The sequence below is a fragment of the Gossypium raimondii genome, chromosome 12, assembly GCF_025698545.1.
Source record: "Gossypium raimondii isolate GPD5lz chromosome 12, ASM2569854v1, whole genome shotgun sequence".
In the NCBI taxonomy this organism is placed as follows: domain Eukaryota; kingdom Viridiplantae; phylum Streptophyta; class Magnoliopsida; order Malvales; family Malvaceae; genus Gossypium; species Gossypium raimondii.
The window spans coordinates 19,498,048-19,524,991 of record NC_068576.1 but is presented as its reverse complement, the minus strand read 5'-3'; positions in this window follow the sequence as shown (position 1 = coordinate 19,524,991).

Here is a 26,944-nt window from a genome sequence, read left to right as displayed (position 1 = left end):
GATGCAGAGAAAATTCCAAGCAAAAATTATGAAGTCCATGAAAGTCCCAAAATAAAGTATAAGTCCATAACCTTAAAAATCATATTTCTGAGAGCCTCAACTATGACCGAATCCGAGTCCTAACCATGAGAATTATCTGAAACACACAAGAAATATGGGTGAGCTTTAAATGGCTCAGTGTGAGATCAAAACAAATAAATTCACATACATATCAAATTATATATCAATAGCAATGTATCAAACATCATTAAATTCATAGATTGTAACATTGTTACTTATGCATAATCATATTGATGCATATTTAAAATGATGCACGTTTTATAAAAATTCCTATCCATCTCCGTTACACACCAATATCAAGTTCCCTAAAACCCATCTATCAAATAACACACTGTTTGTGGACAAGCCACCAAATAGTTGCCGATAACGGCCACATAATCACATTGTGGAAAAACCACCACATAATTGTTGAGAACGGCCACATAATTGCAGTTAAATTGCCACTTAGCTTCCTCCTTTCACAATCCCACCCAATGCATATGATATGGTCATTTTAACACATACAATCCACTTTTTGCATAATTCACATAATCGTGCTCATAACTCATATTTCTCAATTTTTACTCATATGCATGTAACATGCTCACATTTTCTTATATCATATAGTTTCCACTTTTCGTTCACTTTAGCATGCTTTAATATATATTTTTATATTAAAACATGGATCTCATCACACATATACATATATCGCATGTTTAGATCATCACATATCAATTTAACCTTAAATCACATAACATATAGTTGAGATAAACATTATGTACACCACACATCACAAATCATAGGTTTTCACATCACTTAATGGTTTAGGACACTTACTTGGATTCCACTTGGTTGAGTTTTTAAACTCCACTTGAGTACTTAATGTACTCTTGATTTAATTAATTTAATAGAACTTTATATTAAATAAAATAACTACATATTATACTCAAATCAAGAGTTAGATCCCACACCTTAATCCATAAATCCGATGGCCACAATCCTACTAGAAGAGGTTTCGCTTGGATCTAAGTTGTTAGATGAATCTATTGCACCAAACACTTACTTTAATTATAGATCTATCAAATTTGTTTTTAGAACATAAATTTTAATCTTTTGAAATAATCCTCACCACTTACTTACCCTTAAAATGGGACCTGGATTTGGTGCTTTCTTTATCACACTAAGGATTTATTAGATCGGCGTTGTTTGGTCCACCAAAGAATATAGGAAAAAAATGTTAAAACATGAAAAAAAATGTGTCTTAAAACCATTCAACTATGAGGAAAAATAATAGAACGGAAGTAATTTTAGCAACACCTCTCACGTACGTACTCTACTCAACAATACTTGATAGAGGATTGCGCGCGGGCCAAGATCGAGTTGTCAAGTCACGGGAAACTCCTACGAAAACTCTAAACGTTTGGATCTGAAACGAAACAACAAAACTTAATTAGAATCAATTAGATCTGGAAACTAAAAATCCCCAAATCAATAAAGAACAACCAAGAATCAAAACACTTATGAATAGATGTTCTTGGAAGCCAAGAACATGAAATTAAGCCCCATGATTAACTTCCAATCAGTCGAAACTATCAAAGAACACAAAATAGCAACTAAATTAAAAACAGATTGCGAAATCAATGGACACTAGTTCTAGGGATTGGACGGCGAGGAAAGGGGGATTTTTGTGAATCAAAAATGTTTCTTTATGTCCAAGGAAGTGTCGCATCAGATCTTGAAGTTTGGAATGGCTGAAACGAAACAAGAACAATTAATCCCAAATTATTCAACAAAACGGCACAAGCAGAATTTAATAAAGAAGAATGAACAGCAAAAGAATAAAGAAAAGTCCTACGAAGCCCTGAAATCCCGAAAGATTCCACAACTCCCTTCAAACGGCTCTAATCTCCCCTCCAATGAAGAAAAATGGCAAGAAGAAGACTGAAGATGGCTCTCACGATCAAAAAGATTGTTAAAACTACTTCTAAAGAAAACTCAAGAGAGAATTCTTGGAGAAAACTCAAAGAGAATTTCTACTCAGCAAAAATATGAAATTTTAATGTAATGTAATGCGTGTGTCACAAGGGTGGCCGGCCATGTCTATAAATAGGCCTTATAACTATTTCCTAATCTCATTAGGAAAACTTAAAAAAAAACCTAATTAACAAATTTAAGAGGGAAATTCGGCCAAGTCATTTTAATGGGCTGCTTGGGCCGAATTTTTACATATAATACTCCTAAAGTCTAAAAATTAAATTAAACAATTAATTTTTTTACAAATTGGGCCGCTTTAACCATTTGGCCTAATTTTCAACTAAGTATGGTTTGACTTCTTGGTTGGGCTTGGAATCCTCTTATTGGGCCTTGCCTTTAAGAACTTGGGCTTGTAGTCCATCTCCTACCGAAATTGGCTCGTTGATGCTCGTAACGGAGATCCAATGCACTTTGGCTGTAAGATTCGGTTTCTTGGACCAAGATTTTCAAGATTTGAAGTCTTGATTTTCTTGATTCTTGAAATCGCTCCAAACTGCAAAATTGGGCCAAGATTCGTTTTCTTGATTTTCTTGAAAATAAGAAAGTGAATCTTCATTTTCTCTTTCTTTCGTGTACGCATCTAAGGCCTTTGTGACTCGTATCATTCCCCCTTCCTCAAAAAGATTCGTCCTCGAATCTGAAAAATCAAATGGAGATAAGTCAACCACATTGAAAGAAGAACTTGTAGTCCAAACATAAGCATAACAAAACAATTAAAACGCATGCGAATGAACAGATTCAGATTACCATGCAAACAAGCTAATTTACTCGCCAATGCCTCGTCAAATATTCGAAACAAAGATGGACATGTTTTAAGGCATTCAATCATCTCAAATTGTTTCCACAAACCATGAATAAATCACGAGTAATAAATCAAATGGTAAACGTAATCATCAAAAATAGGTATTTGAAAAGGTTCACACGGTTCACAGAGTTGCACAATCATACCATGCAGTAATCGGTGGTCTATAGATTCACTCACACATGCATTATCAAAAACAAGAATCTTTTTATCAACCATCAAAACAGATAGATCATTACTAAATAAAATAGGACAGTCAAGCACGTTTTGATCTAAGTGTTTTACAAAAATTAAATCATCAACACAATCTTTGTCACTATCCGAGGAGTACAAAAGTGTTTCAAAAGTTTCAAGCATCTTACCTTTATAAGCAGAAGAAGAAGGGTCAATTTTACCTTTTCCATTTAATACAAACCTTCGCTCATCGGGGGCATAGTGTAGTCGAAGCTCTGTTGTTGTGTTAACCTTTGTCAAATGGAACTCAAACTTCATGTACAACCACCTAAATTGTTTAAGCCACGAATATAAATTGAAAACAAATTTGGCAAATTTCGTTACCTTATTCACCAAAATCGATTTGCACAAATTCGTAGATTTTACACAAGGCAAATCAAGAGAATAACAACTCACGTTTCCTTTTGTAATGACTTTATAAACCACAATCGAAGAATAACAATTAATCGGATCAAAATGAGGGGATCTTCTAAGAATTGAGACACCAAAAGTTTTATCAATAATTTTCAAATCTGCACGGGACTCGGTTGATAAAATTTCCTTACCTCGCTTACCTTCGGGCTCATGTAGTGTAATTTCATCTTTACCTATGTTGATCGTATGAAAGCGTCTTTCGTCGGAAAGGTATTGAAGTTGGAAGTTATCTTTCATATGTGGCCAATGGAAGTGTTCTATCCCATGCAAAGGTGGTAAACCTTTAGGGGCCTCACGAAAAACATCCTCATAATCTTACGAAAAACATTGAAACACACTAGGCAAATTTTCATTAATGTTAGATAGAGATAAATAATTTTGCCTAAACCTCACAAGGATACAAGGTTGTTCATTGAATAGGTCTCTCCACACATCTTTTTTTGTTGCAATTAAATTTTTCACTCTATTGTTACCACTCGCGGATTCACTCACCTTTGGGCCATTTAAATTTTGACTTTTTTCACTACTAGCCTCTTTTCTTTCCGTCTTTTTTATTTGTCCTTTCTCCCTCACCCCCTCACAAAATTTCATCATTTTTAATTGATCTTTATATACATCACTGGGATTTAAAGGAGCAAGAGTGAATTTTCGGCCTTTAAACACAAGAGAGTATCTATTTTGCTTGCCTTGGTGTGTAACATCACGATCAAATTGCCAAGGCCATCCAAAGAGCAAGTGTGCCGCATGCATTGGGACCACATCACACCATACCTCATCCTCGTAATTCCCAAGCTTAGAAGTGATCAAGGACTGTTTTGTAACTTTAACTTCTAAGCATTCATTAAGCCACTGAAGGTGATACGACTTAGGGTGCTCGATACAAGGTAACTTTAAGGAATCCACCAAATAGCTGCTAACTACATTCGAACAACTCCCACTATCAATAATAAGTGAACATAAGTTACCTTTTATAAAACACCTAGAATGGAAAATATTGGTCCTTTGGTTATCACAATCGTATCCCATTTGGATGTTAAGGGTGCGGCAGACTACCATCTTATTTTTTTCTCTCTTTTTTTTGAAATACCTGTAAAACAAATACTCAACACTCAAAAGAAAAATTAGCAAACCTCACCGTTAGTCACTCAAAAAGAAAAATCAAATTCTCAATGAGGTAGAATTCAGTTTTGTGAGTTCTTTAGTAGAGTCTATATCAACCAATTAGAAAGTGTATGAACCGAAACTACCAAAGAGTCGTAATTTGCACTAAGATGCCAAAAACGGACGAGACACCAATTAATTTGTGTTGCACCGAGGAAGAATTGTGCACACCTTAAAATCCTACTAACACAACAAACAAGAACGTGTTAGATAGTGTAAAGGAAGAATAAAGGCAAACAAATGAAAACCTACAGCTAAGAATCAATAAAAATTGCTGAAATCGAAAAACCTGAAAAACTACGGAGTAACTTGACAACTTCGTTCGAGGTGTTCCCGATCTCCAAAAATCACGAAATTAAATTTGGAATGTCCTTAAATATTGAATTTTTGATCTAGAAATTTTGGGCACCAAACTCAACCCGCTGAATCTTTTTTTCAATTTTTATTGGATTTCATCTTTTTCACTTTTTTGTCTTTTTCGACTGAATTTTTTCTGGGAATTATTTTTTTATTCAATCACAGTGCCACAAATATGTATGTAAAATTTTAGATCAATCGGACAATGTTTACCCACTCAAATGAATTTTTTTCGAAAACTTTTTCTGGGTAAAACTACTGTTTTTAGTTTAAAAAATAGATATCAGTTTAGAAATCAACCAAGAACACCTAAAACGCCCAAAATCTAATACCAAATGATAAAGGGTTGCACGCGGACCAAGATCGAGTTGTCAAGTCACGGAAAACTCCTACAAAAACTCTAAACGTTTGGATCTGAAACGAAACAACAAAACTTAATTAGAATCATTTAGATCTGGAAACTAAAAATCCCCAAATCAATAAAGAACAACCAAGAATCAAAACACTTATGAATAGATGTTCTTGGAAGCCAAGAACACGAAATTAAGCCCCATGATTAACTTCCAATCAGTCAAAACTATCAAAGAACACAAAATAGCAACTAAATTAAAAACAGATTGCGAAATCAATTGACAATTGAAAGGGGGATTGGACGGCGAGGAAAGGGGGATTTTTGTGAATCAAAAATGTTTCTTTATGTCCAAGGAAGTGTCGCATCAGATCTTGAAGTTTGGAATGGCTGAAACGAAACAAGAACAATTAATCCCAAATTATTCAACAAAACGGCACAAGCAGAATTTAATAAAGAAGAATGAACAGCAAAAGAATAAAGAAAAGTTCTAAGAAGCCCTGAAATCCCGAAAGATTCCACAACTCCCTTCAAACGGCTCTAATCTCCCCTCCAATGAAGAAAAATGGCAAGAAGAAGACTGAAGATGGCTCTCACGATCAAAAAGATTGTTAAAACTACTTCTAAAGAAAACTCAAGAGAGAATTCTTGGAGAAAACTCAAAGAGAATTTCTACTCAAAGAAAAATATGAAATTTTAATGTAATGTAATGCGTGTGTCACAAGGGTGGCGCCATGTCTATAAATAGGCCTTATAACTATTTCCTAATCTCATTAGGAAAACTTAAAAAACCTAATTAACAAATTTAAGAGGGAAATTCGGCCAAGTCATTTTAATGGGCTGCTTGGGCCGAATTTTTACATATAATACTCCTAAAGTCTAAAAATTAAATTAAACAATTAATTTTTTTACAAATTGGGCCACTTTAACCATTTGGCCTAATTTTCAACTAAGTATGGTTTGACTTCTTGGTTGGGCTTGGAATCTTCTTATTGGGCCTTGCCTTCAAGAACTTGGGCTTGTAGTCCATCTCCTACCGAAATTGGCTCGTTGATGCTCGTAACGGAGATCCAATGCGCTTTGGCTGCAAGATTCGGTTTCTTGGACCAAGATTTTCAAGATTTGAAATCTTGATTTTCTTGATTCTTGAAATGCTCCAAACAGCAAAATTGGGCCAAGATTCGTTTTCTTGATTTTCTTGAAAATAAGAAAGTGAATCTTGATTTTCTCTTTCTTTCGTGTACGCATCTAAGGCCTTTGTGTCTCGTATCAATACTACGAGATCGATGATGAGTTTTGACAAAGGAGTGGAGAGGTTTAACGATCTACAAAAACGTACGATTGATGAGTCTTGAACACAAAACAAATATAAATAGGATGATTAAATCATTAGAAGAGATGAAAGAGATCAAAAGGGAAAGAAAGAAGGGAGAAACTGAATACCGACAGAAAGCTGCTCCAACAACGGCGAAGATGGTGGTTGCGAAAATAGTCCAGTGATGGTCCGATGAGGCGAGAAAAAATATAAAAAGAGGGAGAGGGTTCGGCCACAAAGTTGGAAGAAAAGAGAAAAGAAAATGAGTAGAAGAGGAAGGGTTTCCAGCGATGGTTCATGGTGGTTCACGTCGGCTCACGACTACGACGGTAGCAGTGAAGGGTGGTGATCAAAAGAAAAGAGGAGGGGAAGAGAACCTTCAATGGAGGTGTGGAGGTGGTAAAGCTATAGCTTGTGGTGAAGCATAAAGGAGATCATGTTCCCCAACTTAAGGTAAGTTTGACTCTTAAAAACGGAAAGGAATCCTCCTACACATGGTAACTGTAACACCCCTAGCCAGTATCTGTCACCGAAATAGGGTTACGGAGCATTACCAAAGTTTACAATTCAAACAGATAGAAATTTCAAAGATTTCATATCATAGAAATAAACATATTAGAACCAAGTCAAAACATACATATTGTCCCTTATACGAGCCCTCGATGCCCTAAATATGCATTAGAAAAAAGTCGGGACTAAATTGGAAACTCAGAGAATTTTTCAGAAAATAATGAAATTTTCAACACTATAGTGGTCACACGACCGTGTGACCAGGCCGTGTGGGCATTCGAAGTAGGGACACATGACCATGTCCCAGTCCGTGTTCATGCCCGTGTACTCACTGACTTAGGTCACAGGGCCAAGTCACACGCCAATGTGCTAGGTCATGTACCCTTCGAAGTAACCCCACACGCCCATGTGCTAACCCGTTAGCTAGGTCGTGTAACAGCCTGGCTTGCAACCCTTTGAAAGCTATAGGGGACACCCGGTTGAGACACATGCTTGTGTCTCTACTCGTGTAGACGAAAACAGGCCATTTTACAAGCCATTTTCTCACCCAATTTGTCATGTACCTACAACCAACATTTCACATATAAACAAGCCATAATAAAGCATCCAAATCAAGCATCAACAAGTCATATACATATGGTATAACTTCATATAACCAATATGCTCTCGGGCACCTCAAATGACAACATGTAAATATGTGTAATCATGTCCTCTATTTGACCAAAATACTCAACTAACTTATAGGCACATTTGCATCAATACATGGCATATAGTTACCTTACCAAAACATACCAAATGGTACCAAATATACCACTCAATTATTAGCCTTAATATACATATATGTCTTCTATAGAAAAGTACCAATTCTGAACAAGTTATAAGACATATATAAGAAGGACATTCAAATATCATTTCAATTTACATCATTCAAATACATTAAGGAAATCATCAACCATATTAAGGCTAATATTTACATACCAAAACTATACTATTTCACCAACAAAATGTCAAATCACAAGCCAAGTTAAATGGCCAAAACCACAACCAAAACACATGACCATGTTAGCCAAAATACCTATACATGCCATTATAACCAAAATTTAACAACCGAATGTACCAAAAGAGCCGATGGATAGTGTGATATAGCTCCGGCAAGCTTCTAACTCAAACGATTTTATGATTCACTATAAAACATAGAAATAACGTAGAGTAAGCATTTAAGCTTAGTAAGTTCATATAACATAGAATTTAACTTACCATTTAGTCATAAAATAGGTAAGTAAACAAGCATATCCCAATACAATTTGGCCAAATGCCTAAGCACGTATACACCAGCCATGTTAGCCATGTAATTACATAGATGAACATAACCATTGATCAAGTTCCATATACAAGTATCATCCATTTCATTTTTCCATAAATCATGTAACAACATTTTTCATGTAAAATCATATGTGTTCCTACAATAGTCTGTATCAAACTTTTACCATTTCGTATCAGAATGTTGCTCGTTGAACCGTTCAGAATACCATTGGATACCCGAGATAGCTCACACATAGTGTACTAGCTCATATAACTGTAATCCGTTAATTCATGTACATGTATGCTCATACGAGCTGTGAATCGGTATGCTCACTCAAGCTGTAGATTGATATGCTCTCACGAGCTATAAATCGATATGCTCACATGAGCTGTGGGTCGAAACCTAGGTACACGATGCTGCTCACATGAGCTGTGGAGTATCTATAACACATGCAAGACCTCAGCCATCGGTAGTACATTCAAGACCAGTACCCAAATCATGTAAACCCTAATGACATGTCATTTGTATCCCACGGATTCCTAAGGTTCAAACGGGGCTCAGTAATCGTCGCACGACGTTGGATATGTAATTGATAATTATGTATACAATTCATAACATATATATTTTTTAATTAAAAACATAAAAACACAATTTCATTACACAAACTTACCTCAATGAGTGTACGTAGATACGGAGACCATTAATCCAAGATTTTCCCTTTCCCCAATCTAACTCCGTACGAGGTCTGTCTTAATCTATATGGATAAATTTAACTCAATTTAATATATAACTCATTCAATTTAGACAAAAATCATATTTTGGAAAAATTACTATTTTGCCCCTATACTTTTAATTTCTTTGCAATTTAGTCCCTAGCTCATAAAAATGGAAATTTATGCAATTTCACCACAACCCACTATGGCTGGATATCAACTAGGTCCCTAGCATACCCTATATTTCATTTATTTCACAATTTCACCATGTATAATTTTCTATTTTTCAATTTAATCCCTATTTGATAATTTCATCAAAAAATCCTTTACAAAGTTGTTTATCTAACAAAAGCCATCCATTTAAACTTCAAAAATCATGTACACGCATCAATGGTAAAACCCTAATATTTTAACAATTTCACAAATTAGTCCCCAGGCTAGCTAAATTAAGCTACAACAATCCCGAAAACATAAAAATCTTTAAAAACGGGACAAAAATGCATAGCTAATCAAGCAAGACAAGCATGGTCGAATGTTAAGCTTCCATGGTTCTTTTTCTCCTTTAGTTTCAGTTGAAGATAGAAATAAAAGATGAATGTTTAGTTTAGTTTAATTTATTTTATTATTTAATTACCTAATTACCATTATAACCTTTAAAAACTTTAAAATTTACACAAAATGCCAATGCATCATATTCCACTATCTTATTTATTTTCTAATTACCATTTAAGGACTCTTAATTTAAAATTATATAGCTATTTAATACCTTTAGTTATTAGAATTCAACTTTTACACTTTACGCGATTTAGTCCCTTTTATCAAATTGAGCATGCAAATAGTAAAATTTCTTAATGAAATTTTTATACGATACTACTATCATACTGTAGGTAATAAAATACTCATAAAATAAATTTTCTGACTTCAAATTTGTGGTCCCAAAACTACTGTTCTAATTTCACTGAAAACGGGTTGTTACAGTAACAATGGGGCGGAAGACAAGCACATTATGCACATGGAAATTATGTTAAAAAAATTAAATAAAAAGATAAGAATAAGGGGACTTGAACTTAGGACCTCTAGGATATTTACTTAACCACTTCACTTCATTGTTTTAATTCCTACCACATTTAGTTTAAAGACTTGGTGTGAGCTTTGCTAAGTTTTGAGGAAAATTTGCACCACGTAGAAAATAATGTGAGGGAAGGGATTTCAACACAAGTTATCATGGAAAAAATCCACCACTATTCAACCACTATACTTGATATTTAATAATATCAAAAGGACATATAAAATAAATAAATAATGAATAAATAAAATATTCGGCCGACCACTCGTTCGATTTATTAACCCAATTTCTACTAACCCAATTTTTGGGATGTGACAATTCAAGACATAAAAGAGTAAAGTAAATCACATCTCGGTTATAGGTGATTAACTCGATTCGGTAATCCCCATCAACTAATGCTTCGATTTTCTCGTCAATCAACTAGTCGCTACCCTAGCTGGATCTTCTGATCTTCCACTAACATAATCAGTCAGCAAGAACTACATATCTCCCGACGTCAAATTTCAGATTGGCTTGGGGTGAAGGTTGTCACGAATGGGCAATACCAATTTTTGGTTAATTCCTACCTTGATGACTTTCCGGGGTTGTCAAACCTAGGGCTTGTTTCATATTCTTCCTTTCCTAAATAACTGATCTGTTGAGTAACCCTAAAAGATAGTTTATATCTAATACCTCCACTTCCTAATCCCCCATAGAGGGATTAGTTCCTCATGGATTTCATAAGCAATTTGAAATTGATATAAAGAGAAAACATGCTAATTAATTCAACAAGATAAAGGAAACGAAAGAGCCTAATTGTATTGAGATTAATTGTGAATCCATAAAGTTTGAAAGCTTCCACAATTCAGATCTTTTGAAAGCAACAAGAACAACTGAAAGAAATCTAAAACCTAAGAACGAAAGAAAACTAAACTAAATTATACAAAGAGAATTTAGGCTAAAGGAATGGTGTCCATTTCATGTGCCAAATGAGCCTACTTATAGGTTATAGGTAGCCATAATCCTTAACCCTAGATTAGTTGACGTCCTCGAGTTTAAAGTTTGATTGTGCAGACCAAAATGTCTCTACTTCATGTTTTTTTTGGTCACAGATTTGATGTTGCGACACACCAGAACATGTGTCGCAATAGAGGTGACATTATACTCCTCCTGGAGATATCTTTAGGGGCATGTCACAACACCCTTAGACAGTGTCGTGACATCGAAGGCAAACTTGAGCTTTCTCCATTCTTTTCCCTGTGTTGCAACATCGAGTCATCCGTGTTACGACATGGTGGCTAGTATTGATTTAGTGTGCCTTTTAATAGTCTCCTACACACTCAAAAAGTGACAACACTTAAGCAAATACCATACACTTTGGAGTATATAACTTAGGCCTTTCATGCTTACTAACAACTCAAACATGATGAGTATTTGACTTACCACTTTTGATCTTAAACATCTAGGTTCAGTATATTACAAAATATACAAGTACTAAGGATCTCAAATATCTGAGCAGAATACAAATAGTCATTTATGCATATGTTTATTATGATGCCCATTCATGTATAAGGATATTTAGGTCACATAGGACTTTTCGGCTTGTAACGTTTTGAGGCTTAGGACAGGTATGGAATTCAAAGATGGTAAGCATCAAGAGGGTTACAAACACAATAATAGTTTAACACATTGCATTTATTTCTATTCTCCCCCCTTTAGTGACCCTTACCCGCTCACCGCCTTATTTCTCTTTCTCTTACCTTCTTTGTCTCTCCATATCTAGGAAGTCATAGCATGACATAGTAACTAGGACCAGCCTTACAAGTTTTTGTGCACTAATGAACGAGTTTCTATTTCTTTTGTGACTTTATTCTTTTTCAATACATCTCACTCATGAATGTTTTTTCGCTAGTTTAGGACTATTTCTAATTGTACTAATTTTATTTTTGGATTTTCCTTTTTTTTTTCGCACATTAGGCTAACTTATAGTTCCTATATCACAACAAAATTTCCTATTTCACTCTATTTTATAAATTTTGTCGTGATGTATCTACTTAACCCTCAATATATATGGTCAGACGTCTATATTCGTGTAGTCCAGAACCAAAGAAAAGGGGCAAATACAAAATAATGTTTTCAAGCTCAGGGCTTGTAATGAGGTTCATCAAGAAGTGTCACAGGCTCGAAAATTGGTACTAAAGGTGAAATACAAATAGGTCAGTTTTTGGTTCTCGATGTATTCCAAACAATGCCTTATGTCATCCCTAAATATCTCAATATGCATGAATTTAATCAACCAAACAAACTTAAATTCAACCATTTATCTTTCATACTAGCATGCTCGTTTCATTGTATGTTTTATATCACTTGGTACAGTTGATTGCTTAATGCTTATTTACAGTGTAACTGTCGCATGTGAATGTGTAATACGAATGTGCAAATATACACGTCGAATCAAGTAATAAAGTGATGAGTGAGTATCATCTCCACAGGGATCGGAATTGATTAAAAAAATGTTAATGCTATTACTATGAAATTGGCTAATTAAACTGTGCAAAAGAAACATATGACAAATTGATGAAAAGAATTAATGAATGGATTAATAAAATCAATTATGAATGAAAAAAATGCTAGGGCAATTGAAATGTTGTGGCAATTATCAAAGAATAAGTGGGAAGGATTTGTACTATTGAATGATAAAGGTTGGAATTACTCAGGTTTTATTTTTATATCATAATAATGCCATGATAAAATCTTGACTATCCTATTGCTCAAGGACTCACTACTGTAGTCTACTTCTTTCTAGAGCCAGACTTTAAGCTATCATTCTGAGTTTTTGTATGTCTACAAAACTTAAGAATGATATCCAGATTGTTCTTCCTTTCTTTATACAAATTGCAACTTCTACGTCTAGAGTGCTAAGAATATTCTTTCGAATACTAGCCTGTATCAATTGATAATAATCCAATTTATTTAACATTTTCAGAATTAAATCACATCTTACAACATACCATACAATCATCTATGTCTAGAGTTTGCATGTATGCATTTAAAATAATCACTAAACGAATGTAACAGTAATCTATTCAAAATTAGACCTTAGGCATTAAAGATAGTAAAAATTCACCCAAATAATTCCAACCCAATGAGACTTAGCTCAAGGATTGGACATTTAAATCCAAAACAAAACCATTCAACATCATCATTCAAGTTTACGAATCACAAAGTTAAAATCAGAAAATAAAGGCAGAACTGTAGGAAGCTCTCGCTACTCTAGCTTTCATTTTAAATACTAAGATTTGATGAAAAGCACAGGGCAAATTTCTCTTCCCCTTCCTAACATCTGTGATTTTTCGCTTTGTAAGCTGCTGCCCTCTCCTCTATTTTCTCAGAAATTTCCCACATGAATTTGATGCAGAGAAAAATTTCTCTCCAATTCCTTTCTCCCAAAAATCCTTGTCTCCTTGCGTCTTTTCTATTTCCTCCTTTATAGGGTAGGTCTCTCCCTCTCAGCACACACCTTTTGCTTCCTCTTTTTCAAGGTGGTTTATCTGGTATAAGTACAGTTGGCTAAGAGTGACGTGGACTGAGTGTTGTATCATCTTCTTAGAATTATCGTGGCATTCTTGTTGGCAATCTAACCAACATTTTTCCATGTCAATATTTCACTTCCTTCATTTTCTTTCTCCTTTCTCTCTGCGAACAATAAACAACATCTTTCTTCCCCAGTAACAAATAATGACATTTATAGCACAATCCAAGCTTTGTTATGTAATGTTCTAAAAATATCCTAAAAATGCAAACATATTTAATTAATTACTAACAATTAATTCAATCTAGAGGCCTGAAATATAACTCATTTTAAGAGTTATCACACCCCCAAACCTGAATTATTGCTTGTCCTCAAGTAAAGTATGTATGTGTGCATGAATGCATGAATTTGCCATAACACACAGTTACCACATATACTGCTAAACTAATTGTTGTATATTCTGTACCCCAATTCTCAGCAGTCTTATATTAAAACAAAAAATGTATTCAAGTTTTCTAGGTTTGTTTAGCAAACGAAGTGTAGAAAGTGTTACCTAAAAATAAAAATTCCTAAATTTTCATGCAATTCTGACTATAGTAAAAACGTTCTAATGGACTTAGGTTATCTTTCTTCTAAACCTAGTTTCTTTATTCTCATTTATTCTGTTATTTAAAAAATTTAATTAAAAATATTATTTTTTTCTAGGGAATTTATCTTGTTACATGGTCTCTTTACTTAACAATCTTAATGGAGCATACACTAGATTACCTGGTATTACATCATGTCACAATTTGAATGTAATTCACTCATGAAGCTAAGGCTTTTAACTAAAAAGGTGGACGGAGCAAACTACTACCTCATTAACCAATCAACCTATTACTACAATGGAGTGTCCCTAATTTTTTTTACTCACTTTTATTTGAACTTGTTTTTCTGATCAATAATACGATGGAGCAAACAAAGTATTACTGATCTACTCATATACTTATTTGTATATATGGCTTTGGTTTGGGTTGTATGGGTTTTAACTCATTTGAGGTCATTTTGGTTATGCTTATCTAAATTGGTAAGTTGTGATGGTTAAAATTGAGATGGAATGGTCTTTTAGTATCCATGTTATATGATTGAAGTTAATATTGTAATTTGGTTCTTGATTGATTTCGGTGTATGAATTGTGGTGCCTTTGAATGGAATATTGGTCACAACTTATAGGATGATTGAATTGGTATTCTTCAATGTGGTTGAAGTGTGTTTTGGTCATTTGAATGTTGATACAATTGGTTTGTCTTGGTGTGCAAGTTTTAGTGTTGAAACAGCTTGTTTTAGGGGTAACTTTTGCTACACAAGGTTTGGGACATGAACTGTCACACGGTTGGGTGCCACACATGGTCTCTCCACACGGCCGTGTGTATTTATTGTTTTAGTTGTAGGTTTCACACAATCTGTGACACAGCCATGTGTCTGAAAACAATTTGTGGCATAATCTTGTACACGGCCTACGACACGACCATGTGGCCCTATTTCGAATACCCATATGGGCGAACACATGGGCTAGGACATGACTGTGTGTCCAGACGTTGAATGTTCACACGGTCTGGGATATGCCACACAACCGTGTGACCCCTGTTTTCCAAATTTTCAAGTTTTTTTAAAATTTTCTAATTTGTTTTGATTTGATCTCAGATTGTTCTCAAACTATTTTTAGGGCCTCATAGGCTCGATTTAAGGTCCGTAAGTGTATTGTTACTATGATTAGACTAAGTTATTGAATTTTAACATTAATTTGAATAATTGATTCTGTTTTGAAATTTAACATTCTTGTAACATCCCAAAAATCGGGGGTTAGTAGAATCGAGTTTTTGAATCGAGAGAGAGTTGTCATGCCTTAATTTTTGAGATTATCTATGCATTTTTAGGAAATCAATGAGGTGTTGGTTTTTTGTTTAAGTGTTAGGGAAATGTTTCTTGAAACCCAAGTTCAAATCTCTTCTCTCGCACCATTTTTATTATTTTACAAATTTTGCTTCAAACCTTAGTCTGTGACACGCCATGTTTTTTAAATAAATATTTCAAAATTATATTAAAAATGAGTTATTGGTTTGATGGTTAAACATTAGTGAATTTATCCTAGAGATCCTAAGTTCAATTTCCTTCCCATGTAAATAACTTAATTTTTGGTAAAAATCCTTTATTTTTAATGTGTGTGCCACCCAAGCCTTGTAACCCTAGGTGTAAATGTTAAATTTTTACAAATAATCAGCCTTTAATCCTCCTTCTCATCACCCTAGCCGTTCACCACCTCCTCTCCCTCTCTTTGATTTTAATTTTATTTCCTTTTCCTTCATTGTTGTCGTCGCCTACACCTAGTTTTACCATCTCTTTATTTTTCTTTTTGTCTCAAGATTTGTTAACATCTACTCCACCATCTTGCTGGTATTTTTCCTCATCTAAATCAGCCCCAAATCTAAAATCCTGAACCCTAAGATTGATCCCAAACATTTCCAAGAAAGTGTCATTGTTGTTTCTATCAACTAGCTTGGTTAATATCTCTTTTCTCTTCAATTTCTTGATTATTCTTGTCAATTAAAAAACAAAATTTCTAGATCTGGAATTTGGGGGATTTTAGATAGTTGCAATTTTATTTTTCTAGATTTTAATAAGATCTCAAACCATTTTAAAATTCATCCCCAATTTTGGCCACCATGGGTGATGGTGCGTGTGCCTATGTGGAAGAAAGGGGGTTGTTTTGTTTCTTCGGTCTTGCCCATATTTTTCCAGCATTAAATTGTGTTATTGAACCATCCTAACCAGCCTTTAATCACATGTTACTTAGGGATAGACATTCTTGATCAATTAGCTAATCGGATCCCACAAATCGTAAAGCGTAAGTGCAATTAAGGGTAACTAGTTTCTTATTTCGACATAGTTGTTGGGTAAATATTATGAATTGATTAAATGAATGAATTTAATCATTAATTAGATACTAATTTTCCAGTATATTATTGAATTAGGTGCTGACCCAAATGCCCCAAATCGTCTGTAAAGGTGAAGAATGATTGTACGTACAGTTCGCATCGATATAGTGTAAGGAATCTAACTAGTTTGGATTTATAAAATAGTTATAATTTCCAGGATTTGTTTGAACTCATAAGTGGATGTTTGGGGGCTATTTTAATGGTAAATTTATGGAATTTATACTAAATTTTGGTTTTTGTTCATTTAAGGAATTATTAAGGAAAATTAGACAATTCACTAATATGCTGCGAGAAAGCGAAAAATAAGGTGTGGGTCCTAAACTTATAAAATTGTTTGAAAATGTTAAATATCATGTTATATTTGATATATTAGTTTGCTGATTGGATTGACTTAATAGTCAAATTATTGATTTTGTGAGTGGCTGAACCAGGTATGTTTCGAGCCTTTAAATATTGACATGTTGGCAAAATTGCAAGTTTGATAATATGAATGTTTGATTGAGTTTGTAATTTAATATTTGAGTTATGAGATATGAGAATGTTTGACTGAATGATATAATGTTGAGATATTAAGCTTATGTATGATTTAAACGCACGACATATTTTTTATATTGTGTACTAAAAAGGGTGATATTTATGCACAATGAAAATCCGTAAAGTATGTGAAATTGATCGATATTGATCAATACCAACACAATGGTAATGTGAAAGATTGTAATATTGTTTCCATTTACTGAAAATATGTGATTATTGAGGACATGCTGAGCATATGCTGAGCATGTCAAATGAATGTGAAAAGTATTGAGATATGGTTATGTATGAGATTGTGTGACATATTGTATAAGCATCGGGTTGGTATTTTGTGGTTGACGGAAGAGTTCCGTGGAGTACCCGCGGCATATTAAGGTCACATTATTCATAGTCAGTGCACTGCACTTGGAGTACTAAGGGTAATGGTGATTTATCGTATTTTTACTGGCAGCTTGTCTGCAGCCTTACTGGTAGAAATTTTTGCATATTGTTATCAATAGTTTTAACCACAACGGGCTTAAGCCCATAATCTTTTAGAGTCTGGATGACAGGTTTTGGGGAACTCGTGGTGTGTAGCGGATGGTATGGGTAGGAACCTTTTCGCATTGCATCATGTGCACGACATATTTGAATGTTATTGATTTATGCTACGTATTGTATTTTGTTGTATTAAATGGTATCAAAATTAAAGATTGTCACTCTCATGAATGATGACCTATGCTCTTACACTGTTTAACATCAATTTGATAATGCCTATGTGACAATATGAAATTCCTGTGATGGTTATGTTTTCTTCCATTAAAGCTAATATGTTTCATTGTATTCAATATTTATGTTTGTTTAAATAATTGTTCGACCCACACTGAGCTTTTCATAAGCTCACCCCCCAATACTGTTTAACTTTCCAGGTAAACCTCGAAATTAGGACCGGACTCGTCATTTAGAGAATCACCTTGAACCTTGGACTATTCTTAATAAGTATTATTAAGTCTTTTTTTATTTTGGCTTGTAATTTTTAATTATTTCTGGTCTGTGGCTCGGTAAATTATATGCAAAATTTAGTAAATGCGAGTTCTAGCTTTGAGAAGTCAGATTTTTGGGACATATGGTATCGGCTGATGGCATTAAAGTGGATTCTAGCAAAATATCTTTTATTTTTGAATGAAAGCCTCTGAAAAATATCACTAGGATCAGAAGTTTTTTGGGTTTGGCCAAGTATTACCTAAGATTTGTTAAAGGGCTCTCGATGATTGCTTCACCATTAATAAAGCTACTCTAGAAAGCTGTAAAGTTTTATTTGTCTGATAAATGTCAGCAAAGCTTTGATTAGTTGAAAGTGATGTTAACCAAAACCCTAGTGTTGATTCACCTAGATTTCGACAAAGAGTTTCTGATTTATAATGATGTTTCACTTAATGGTTTGGGCTATGTTTTGATGCAAGAAGGAAAATTTGTAGCTTATGCTTCCTGTCAATTTGGCAATTTAGATTTGATAGCTATTGTGTTTGCATTAAAAATTTGGCGACACTATCTATACTGAGAAAGATGTCACAACTTCATGGATCACGAAAGTCTGAAATACTTGTTGTCTCAAAAAGAGCTAAATTTGTGACAGCGTAGATGGTTGGAGTTGTTAAAAGATTATGATTTGATTATTGATTTAGATTCTCTAAGTCAAAAATCATTATTTTATTTGAAAGCTTTGAATACTTGATTGACTCTGGTTAATGATGGTTCTATTCTAGTTGAATTAAAACCTAAACTGACATTTTTGCTACAGATCTGCGAAGCTCAAAAAAGTGATCTCGTGTTGATTACTAAATGCAAACAGATTGAAAAGACATCATATTCAGATTTTCACTTTGATATAAATGGTATTTTGTATTGACGAAATAGAATTTGTGTACCGAGGAACTCTAAGGTTAAACAAATGATTTTGCAGGAAGCTCGTAGTAGTAGCTACTCGATTCATCTTGTTGGTAACAAAATGTATGGTGACTTGAAATAGATGTATTGGTGGTGAGGTATGAAAGGTTAGATCCCGCAATTCGTATCTAAATGTTTGGTTTGTCACCAGGTTAAAGTTGAATATCAGATACCTTCAAGTTTACTACAAACCAATATGATTCTAGAGTGGAAATGGGAACGGGTCACTATGGATTTTGTGTCAGGATTACCATTATCTACGAGAAAGAAAGATGTTGTTTGGGTTATTTTTGATCGCTTGATTAAATCTGCACATTTCATTCCTGTTTGGTAGAATTATATGTTTCTCAGATTGTCAGGTTACACAATGTACAATTGTCTATTATCTCTGATCGGGATCCACGATTTACTTCTAGATTTTGGAGTAAGTTACATGAACCTTTGGGGACTAGATTACACTTATTACAACATTCCATTTGCTGACAAACAGTCAGTCTGAATGAGTGAGTTCGGTACTCGAGAATATGCTCCGTTTTGTATTTTGGAATTCAAATGTAGCTAGGAAAAATTTATTCAGTTGGTTGAATTTGTGTATAATAACAGTTAGCTTTGTATGGTCGAAAATGTATAAATCCCTTATACTAGATAGAATTTAATGAGAAAAAAATTTTCAGAACTGATCTAATCTGCGAAACTGAAAAAAAAAGTTAAGGTGATACGAGATTATTTAAAAATTGCATCCGACCGTCAGAAATCATATGCTGATTTGAAAAGAAAAGATATTGAGTTTTAGTTCAATAACAGAGTGTTCTTGAAAGTATCACCTTGGAAGAAAGTTCTTCGTTTTGGACGAAATGGAAAGCTTAGTCCGCATTTTATTAGTTCGTAGGAGATTATCGAGAAAATTGGGTCGGTAGCTTATCATTTAGCTTTACCGTTACAGTTAGAGAAAATTCATAATGTTTTCCATGTATCGATGTTATAACAGTACAGATATGATCCTTCATATGTGCTTTCATCAACAGATGTGTAAATATAGCCTGATATGTCGTATAGTGAGGAACTGATTAGAATTTTGGCTTAGGAAGTCAAAGAATTGAGAAATAAGAGCATAGATTTAGTTAAGGTTCTGTGGCACCGCCACGGGGTCAAGGAAGCTACCTAGGAACTGGAAAAAGCTATGAAAGCACAATACCTAAACCTATTTTCTGGTAAGATTTTCGGGAATGAAAATTCCTTTAGAGGGAGAGTTGTAACAGCCCGTTTTCAATGGTTTCAAAAACGATGGTTTCGGGACCACAATTTTGACTAGTGAGTCACTATTTAAATATTTATTTAATGTTAACATGTCTTTATTACGGTTATATTAAAAATTGGTTAAGAAATTTTAAGGTTTAAATAGCTAGTTAAGTAAAAAGGACTAAATCTTAAAAGATATAAAAGTTGAATTTTATTAGCTAAAAGGGTCAAATAGATATTAAATCTGAAGTTGCTGGACTTATTTGATAAATACACCATATATGAAAGTAATGGACAGCCATGGACATTAAATTGTTGATGATTATTTAAGTTAGTAAGGGTAAATTGTTAACAAGGTAAAATAAAATAAAAATAAAGTAAACAAAAGATAAAAGAATGTCATCACCTTTGTTTCTTCTTCACCTAAAATCGAATATCCATTGCTAAGGGAGAAGCAAGCTTCAATCAAGCTTAGTTTCATTGCACGGTACGTTTTTTAGTCCCGTTTTTAGTGATTTTATGTTTTTGAGCTCGTATTAACTTTCTAGCTAGCCTGGGAGTCAATTTGTAAAAATTCTAAAGGTTTAGAGACTTTCCATGGATGTGCTTGAATGTGTTTTGAGTTTAGTTGATAGAAAATTAAGTTTGGTTGTTGAATAAACTTACTTTGTTAAGTGATTTTTGATGAAATTGTGTTTAATGATTAAATTGTTAAAAGTGTAAAATTTCATTGGAGTTATTGTGAAATTTTGAAAAATGTGGGCTATATGGAACCCCTAGTAAATTCGGTTAGTAAGTTTTTTCATTAAAAATTGTTAAATTGCAAGTTTCGAGTTTAGGGACTAAATTGCATAAAAGTTTAAATGTTGGCGGTAAGTTTGTAAATTGATGATGGAAAGGTTAATTGTACAAAACTACTTAATAAAATGCTAGAAATGCAACATTTGAGATGAATTATTATTTAGATCAAGAAACAAGTTAATCGGGATTAGACCAAGGAAAAGCTAAGGTGTCGGGTTAGTGGTCGGATTCATTTTTACAACCGTTTTGTTGAAGTAAGTTCGCATTTCCTTCTAAAATATTACATTTTAATTTATAAGATTAATTGAAAGGTTTATAATTAATGTAATTATGATTCAGATTGTTTACTAAGCATCATTTGCTTACTAGTTACTTTCTTTTCTCTGTCTTGTAGATCTTTAGAAAGCTCGTTTGGCTGGAATCTTGTCGGAGCTCTATCACACTATCCGTCGACCACTTCGGTAGTTTTTGTGTATTTTGTCTAATGGTTATTAATGACATGTATAGGATTTTGATGTAGTATGTATTTTGGTTTAGTTTTGAACATATGGTATGTTTTGACTTTAGTTGTACTTATTTGTATATATGGCTTTGGTTTGGATTGAATGGGATTAAACTCATTTGAATATAGTCATTTGGTTATGCATATCTAAAATGGTAAGTTGTGATGGTTAAAATTGAGATGGAATGATCTTTTAGTATCCATGCTATATGATTGAAGTTGGTATTGTAATTTGGTTCTTGACTGATCTTGGTGTTTGAATTACGGTGCCTTTGAATGGGATATTGGTTAGAACTTATAGGATGATTGAATTGGTATGTTTTAAATGTGGTTGAAGTGTGTTTTGGTCATGTGAATGTCAACATAATTAGTGTGTCTTGGTCTACAAGTTTTAGTGTTGAAATAGCTTGTTTTAGGGGTAATTTTTACTACAGACAGCCTGGGACACCAACTGTCACATGACCGTGTGTATTTATTGTTTTAGGTATAGGTTTCACATGGTCTGTGACACGGCCATGTGTCTCAAAATAGTTTGTGGTATGGTCTGGTACATGGCTTGTGACACGACTATGTGACCCAACTTTGAATATACACACAGTTTGGCACATGTTCGTGTGGCGCTATTTCGGATACCTACGTGGGCAGAAAAACAGGCTAGGACACAGTCGTGTGTCTAAAATTTGAATGTTCACACGGTCTCGACTATGTCACACAGCCTGGTCACATGACTATGTGACCCTGTTTTCCAAATTTTCAAGTTTTTCTTAAATTTTTTGATTTGTTTCAATTTGATCCCGGATTGTTCTCAGACTATTTTTAGGGCCCCGTAGGCTCGGTTTAAGGCTTGTAAGTATATTGTTGCTATGGTTAGACTAAGCTAATGAATGTTAACATTAAGTTGAATAATTGATTCTATTTTGAAATTTAGCGTTCTATTTTGTTTGGTAATGTTCTGTATCCCTAATCCGGCGAAGAGATAGAGGTGTTATAGAAAATGATATTCTTTTGGAAAGTATATAATCTTTTTCCTGTCTTTCCATTTGTTTCTCTAATAATAAGGGAATAATCTCGTTTTTATTTTATTATATATGATATTAGATTAAATAAAAGGAAATAAATCCCTTAGTATGTTAGGGTTATCGAAATAAAACAAAATAAAAAGTCTAGCAGTCATTCTTCAAAATTCTCTGTAAAAAGTTCAAGAGAAATTTGTTTTTCGTTCTTTGACTGGGTGGATTACGTAGAGGTTGAGACGTTATTTTTGCGGTTTGTAATCGACATCTCTGAAAGGGATCCTAAGAAAAACGTCATTCATTTCTTTTACATTTTTGAAAGGTATATTTTTTACCCCTATTTGAACTCAATTCGTTCCTCGTACATGAATCCTCCGTTGACGATCTTCGAAATAATTTTTCCGTTGTGCCACGAGGCGTACAGGCGATCCAACAATTCCCTCTTTACTCTGCAAACAATAAACATGCATATAACTCAAGTCATTGCACTTATTACTAAATCATATAGTACGCCATTGATTACTTATTAAATTCATAACCATTTAACATCCAACGTACACACATACACAATATTATTCATACTCAACATGCTTATTTACCATTTTCGTACACAACATGTAACACCCGCTAACTTGTTTCCGTCGCCGAATTAGGGTTATAGAGTATTACTATACAAACTGAACATTTAAATGTACATTTCATAAACTATCATAAACATATTTTAAACCCATCAATCACATACGTATTGTCCCTATATAGGGCCTTTGAGGCCCTAGAAATACCTTAGAAACAATTCGGGACTAAATTGGAAACATTTGGAAAGTTAAAGAAAAAGTTACAAAAATTTAAAAATAGGGGTCACACAACCGTGTGACCAGGCACATAGCTGAGGCACACGTCCGTGTCTCAGGCCGTGTCTCAGCCCGTGTCCTCACCTGTGTAACTGTCTGAGTTGCCCCGCACGCCCGTGTGCCAGGCCGTGTGTTAGGTCGTGTAACTTACTAACTTGCATACAAAGGAACCCTCAAATGACCCACGGCCATGTTGCCAGGCCATGGGCCACACATAGTCATGTCGCCAGGCCGTGTGCCATACATGGCTGAGCCACACGCCTGTGTCTCAGGCCGTGTGAAAATAAATTTGCCTAAAATCAAGTCTTTTCCTATACCAATTCATGCATAACCATTTGAACCATATGTGCACACCTACAAGGCATCAAACAATACCTAAACATATATATGTACCATTTCAAGACCCTAATTCAACTAACCAATATGCCATTAATTGGCACCTTAAACATACACAATAAGACTTACCTAAACATGCATATTTTGCCACATTTCAATCATCAACCACTAGATCAAAACTTACCAAACATACCACAAATTAACCATTATCATACCAATTCAAAACATACCACAAGAGTCATTCCAAACATGCATCACAATGTAACCAAAATGACACAAACCAAAATGGTATCAAATGGTACCAACCAAGATAACTTACACAACTTATACATACCAAATCATTCATTAAGCATTCAACTAAACATTACTATAAGTCCACCTATACATGCCATTATAACCTTGGCCAAAACATTCAAAAACTATTGATATTTATGCCGGATAGTGTGATAGATCTCCGACGAGCTTCCAAATTGATCAAGCTTTTAATAATCTATAAAACATAAGAGAGAAACTACTTAAGCAAATAATGCTTAGTAAGTTCGTAGAAAATGAAACATAAATTACAATTTCATTTACTTAACCATAAGAATAAGCATAATGTAACTAAAACCACAAGCTTGGCACAAGCCTAAGCATCATCATCAATACACAAGTTAGTGCATTTATACATAACTCATTTGCATTAATCATATGATAAGTCATTTTCATATGAAAATACATCATTGATTCATACATCCTTTTCTTGAGAATATTTAAAATTTTGCTTGGAAACTTACCATTTCAATCTCTTCTCTTGCCCATTGAACCGTCTAGAATATCATCGGTTACTCGAGAAATCTCACACGAAGTTTGCTTCAACATATAACCGTAACCTTTCCTTTACGTCATTTCTCAAACGATTTGTACATCGGAATGTAAGCTATACGATGTTGCTCACACGAGATAGGGAGTATCCAACAAAAGTAAGACCTCAGTCATCGGGGACATTCAAGACCAACACCTAAAACATGAAATCCCTAATGATATGTCATTTGCATTCTACGAATTCCTAAGGTTCAACCGGGACTCGATAACCACCATAGCATTGATTTGGATATACATTATTCAATTACATTACGAATACATAATATAATACATTTGAATAACATTAATACAATAGTCATTATACGAACTTACCTCGACGACTAGGGGCGTAGAAACGAAGTCGAACTCAACCGAGGCTTTAGCTTTCCCCCAATCTAAATCCCTGCGAGGCCTATCTTTATCTAAATAGACAATTTCAATCCATTTAGTACCTTTAGCATTCAATTTAGTCCACATTTCTAATTTTGAAGTTACACAAAATTACTATTTTGCCCCTAACATTCTAACTTTTCACAATTTAGTCATTATGCTCATAAATTGAAATCAGAGCATTTTAATCCCCCATTCAAGCTAATTAAATTCTCTAAGGACTTAAAATAATCCATACCAATCATCATTTCATAAATTTAACATGAACTTTTAATATTTTTACAAATTAATCCCTAAATGCATATTTCATCAACATTCACTTTACAAAACTTGTTTATTCATCAACAAGGACTCATAATCTACCATTAAGCATCAAGAAATATACAAGAACATTCATGACATAGCCTTCACTCTTTAATAGTTTTACAAATTGACCCCCGGGCTTGCTAGATTAAGCTAAAATGACCTCAAAAACATAAAAATCATTAAAAACGGGGCACGAAAACACTTACATGCAAGAGAGAAAGGTAACTGAATGCACAAACCCTAAAATGACTTCTTTTTGCTTTAAAATATCGGTGGAGATGATGGATGTAATAAGCCCAATTTGCCCGGCCCGTTAGTAAAATAAAACCAATATAAAAGCAAAAATTAAAAACCCAAATGTCCAAAATTACAGACTAAAATCAAACTTATATTAAGCTTGAATGGCCCAATTACAATGGCCCAATATCTAGCCCAATTGCCTTACAAGCCCAAACTAGCCTAAACATTGGGAAATCAGAAACCCTAGGCAGCAACATTCAGCCTTCAGCGCCACAGCCAATAGGTTCCCCTCACGTGCCCCACGCATGTAGCACCACTCACGTGAGCCTCAGACGCACAGCACCACAAGACATCCGTCACGTACCATGTCCCCGACCTCAGACAACAGTACACAGTAAATAAAGCCAAATAACGCAACAAAAACAAAAAAAAATGAAGAAACGAAATAACAGAGAGAGGATTTGGTATTTTTTCTTTTTATTTTATATTATGTATTTTCGGCTATAAAAATCCATTTTCCAGAATTTGTAAAGGGGATGAATATTGAATACAAAAAAAATCAAAGAGAATATTGAAAGAAAAAAGCTGAGAGAAGGGTGAGGAACGTACCTAGTGACCGGCCTCATGCTCGCTCCGTTCACAATCGGTGTCATGCATGGGATTCGGAAAGACCCTGTTCTAAGGTAATAAACAGCGCAGCCATAAACAAAAGGGCTTAGGGTTTTTTTCTTTCTTTTTAACTTTTGTTTTAAAAATAGAAAAGGTTGCTAATAAGGTTTTAATGGGGGATTCATATGCGTCGAAAAACTACGTCGTTCAAGGCTATGATCCGCGCGGTGACCCGACCCGAGGGTAGGATCCGCGCACTTTCATTTATCGGTCTATTTGCACGACAAGCCCCTCTTTCTTTTATGTTGTTTCAATTTGATTTTATTCAATTTTTCAATTTGTACTACACATTTGGTCCCGATTCCATATTGATCCATGTTTGAACGACATCATTTTGAATATTCAAATCATGTGCTAGAGAAGATTTATACGTTAAATTGCTTCAATAATCCCTTTGATTTTAAATGGTTTTCAATTCAGTCGTTTGCATATTTATTTCAAATCAGCCCTTAGAATTTTGTTTGGGTTCAAAATAGATCCATCCTCATTAAATTAATCAGTTTATTATTATTAA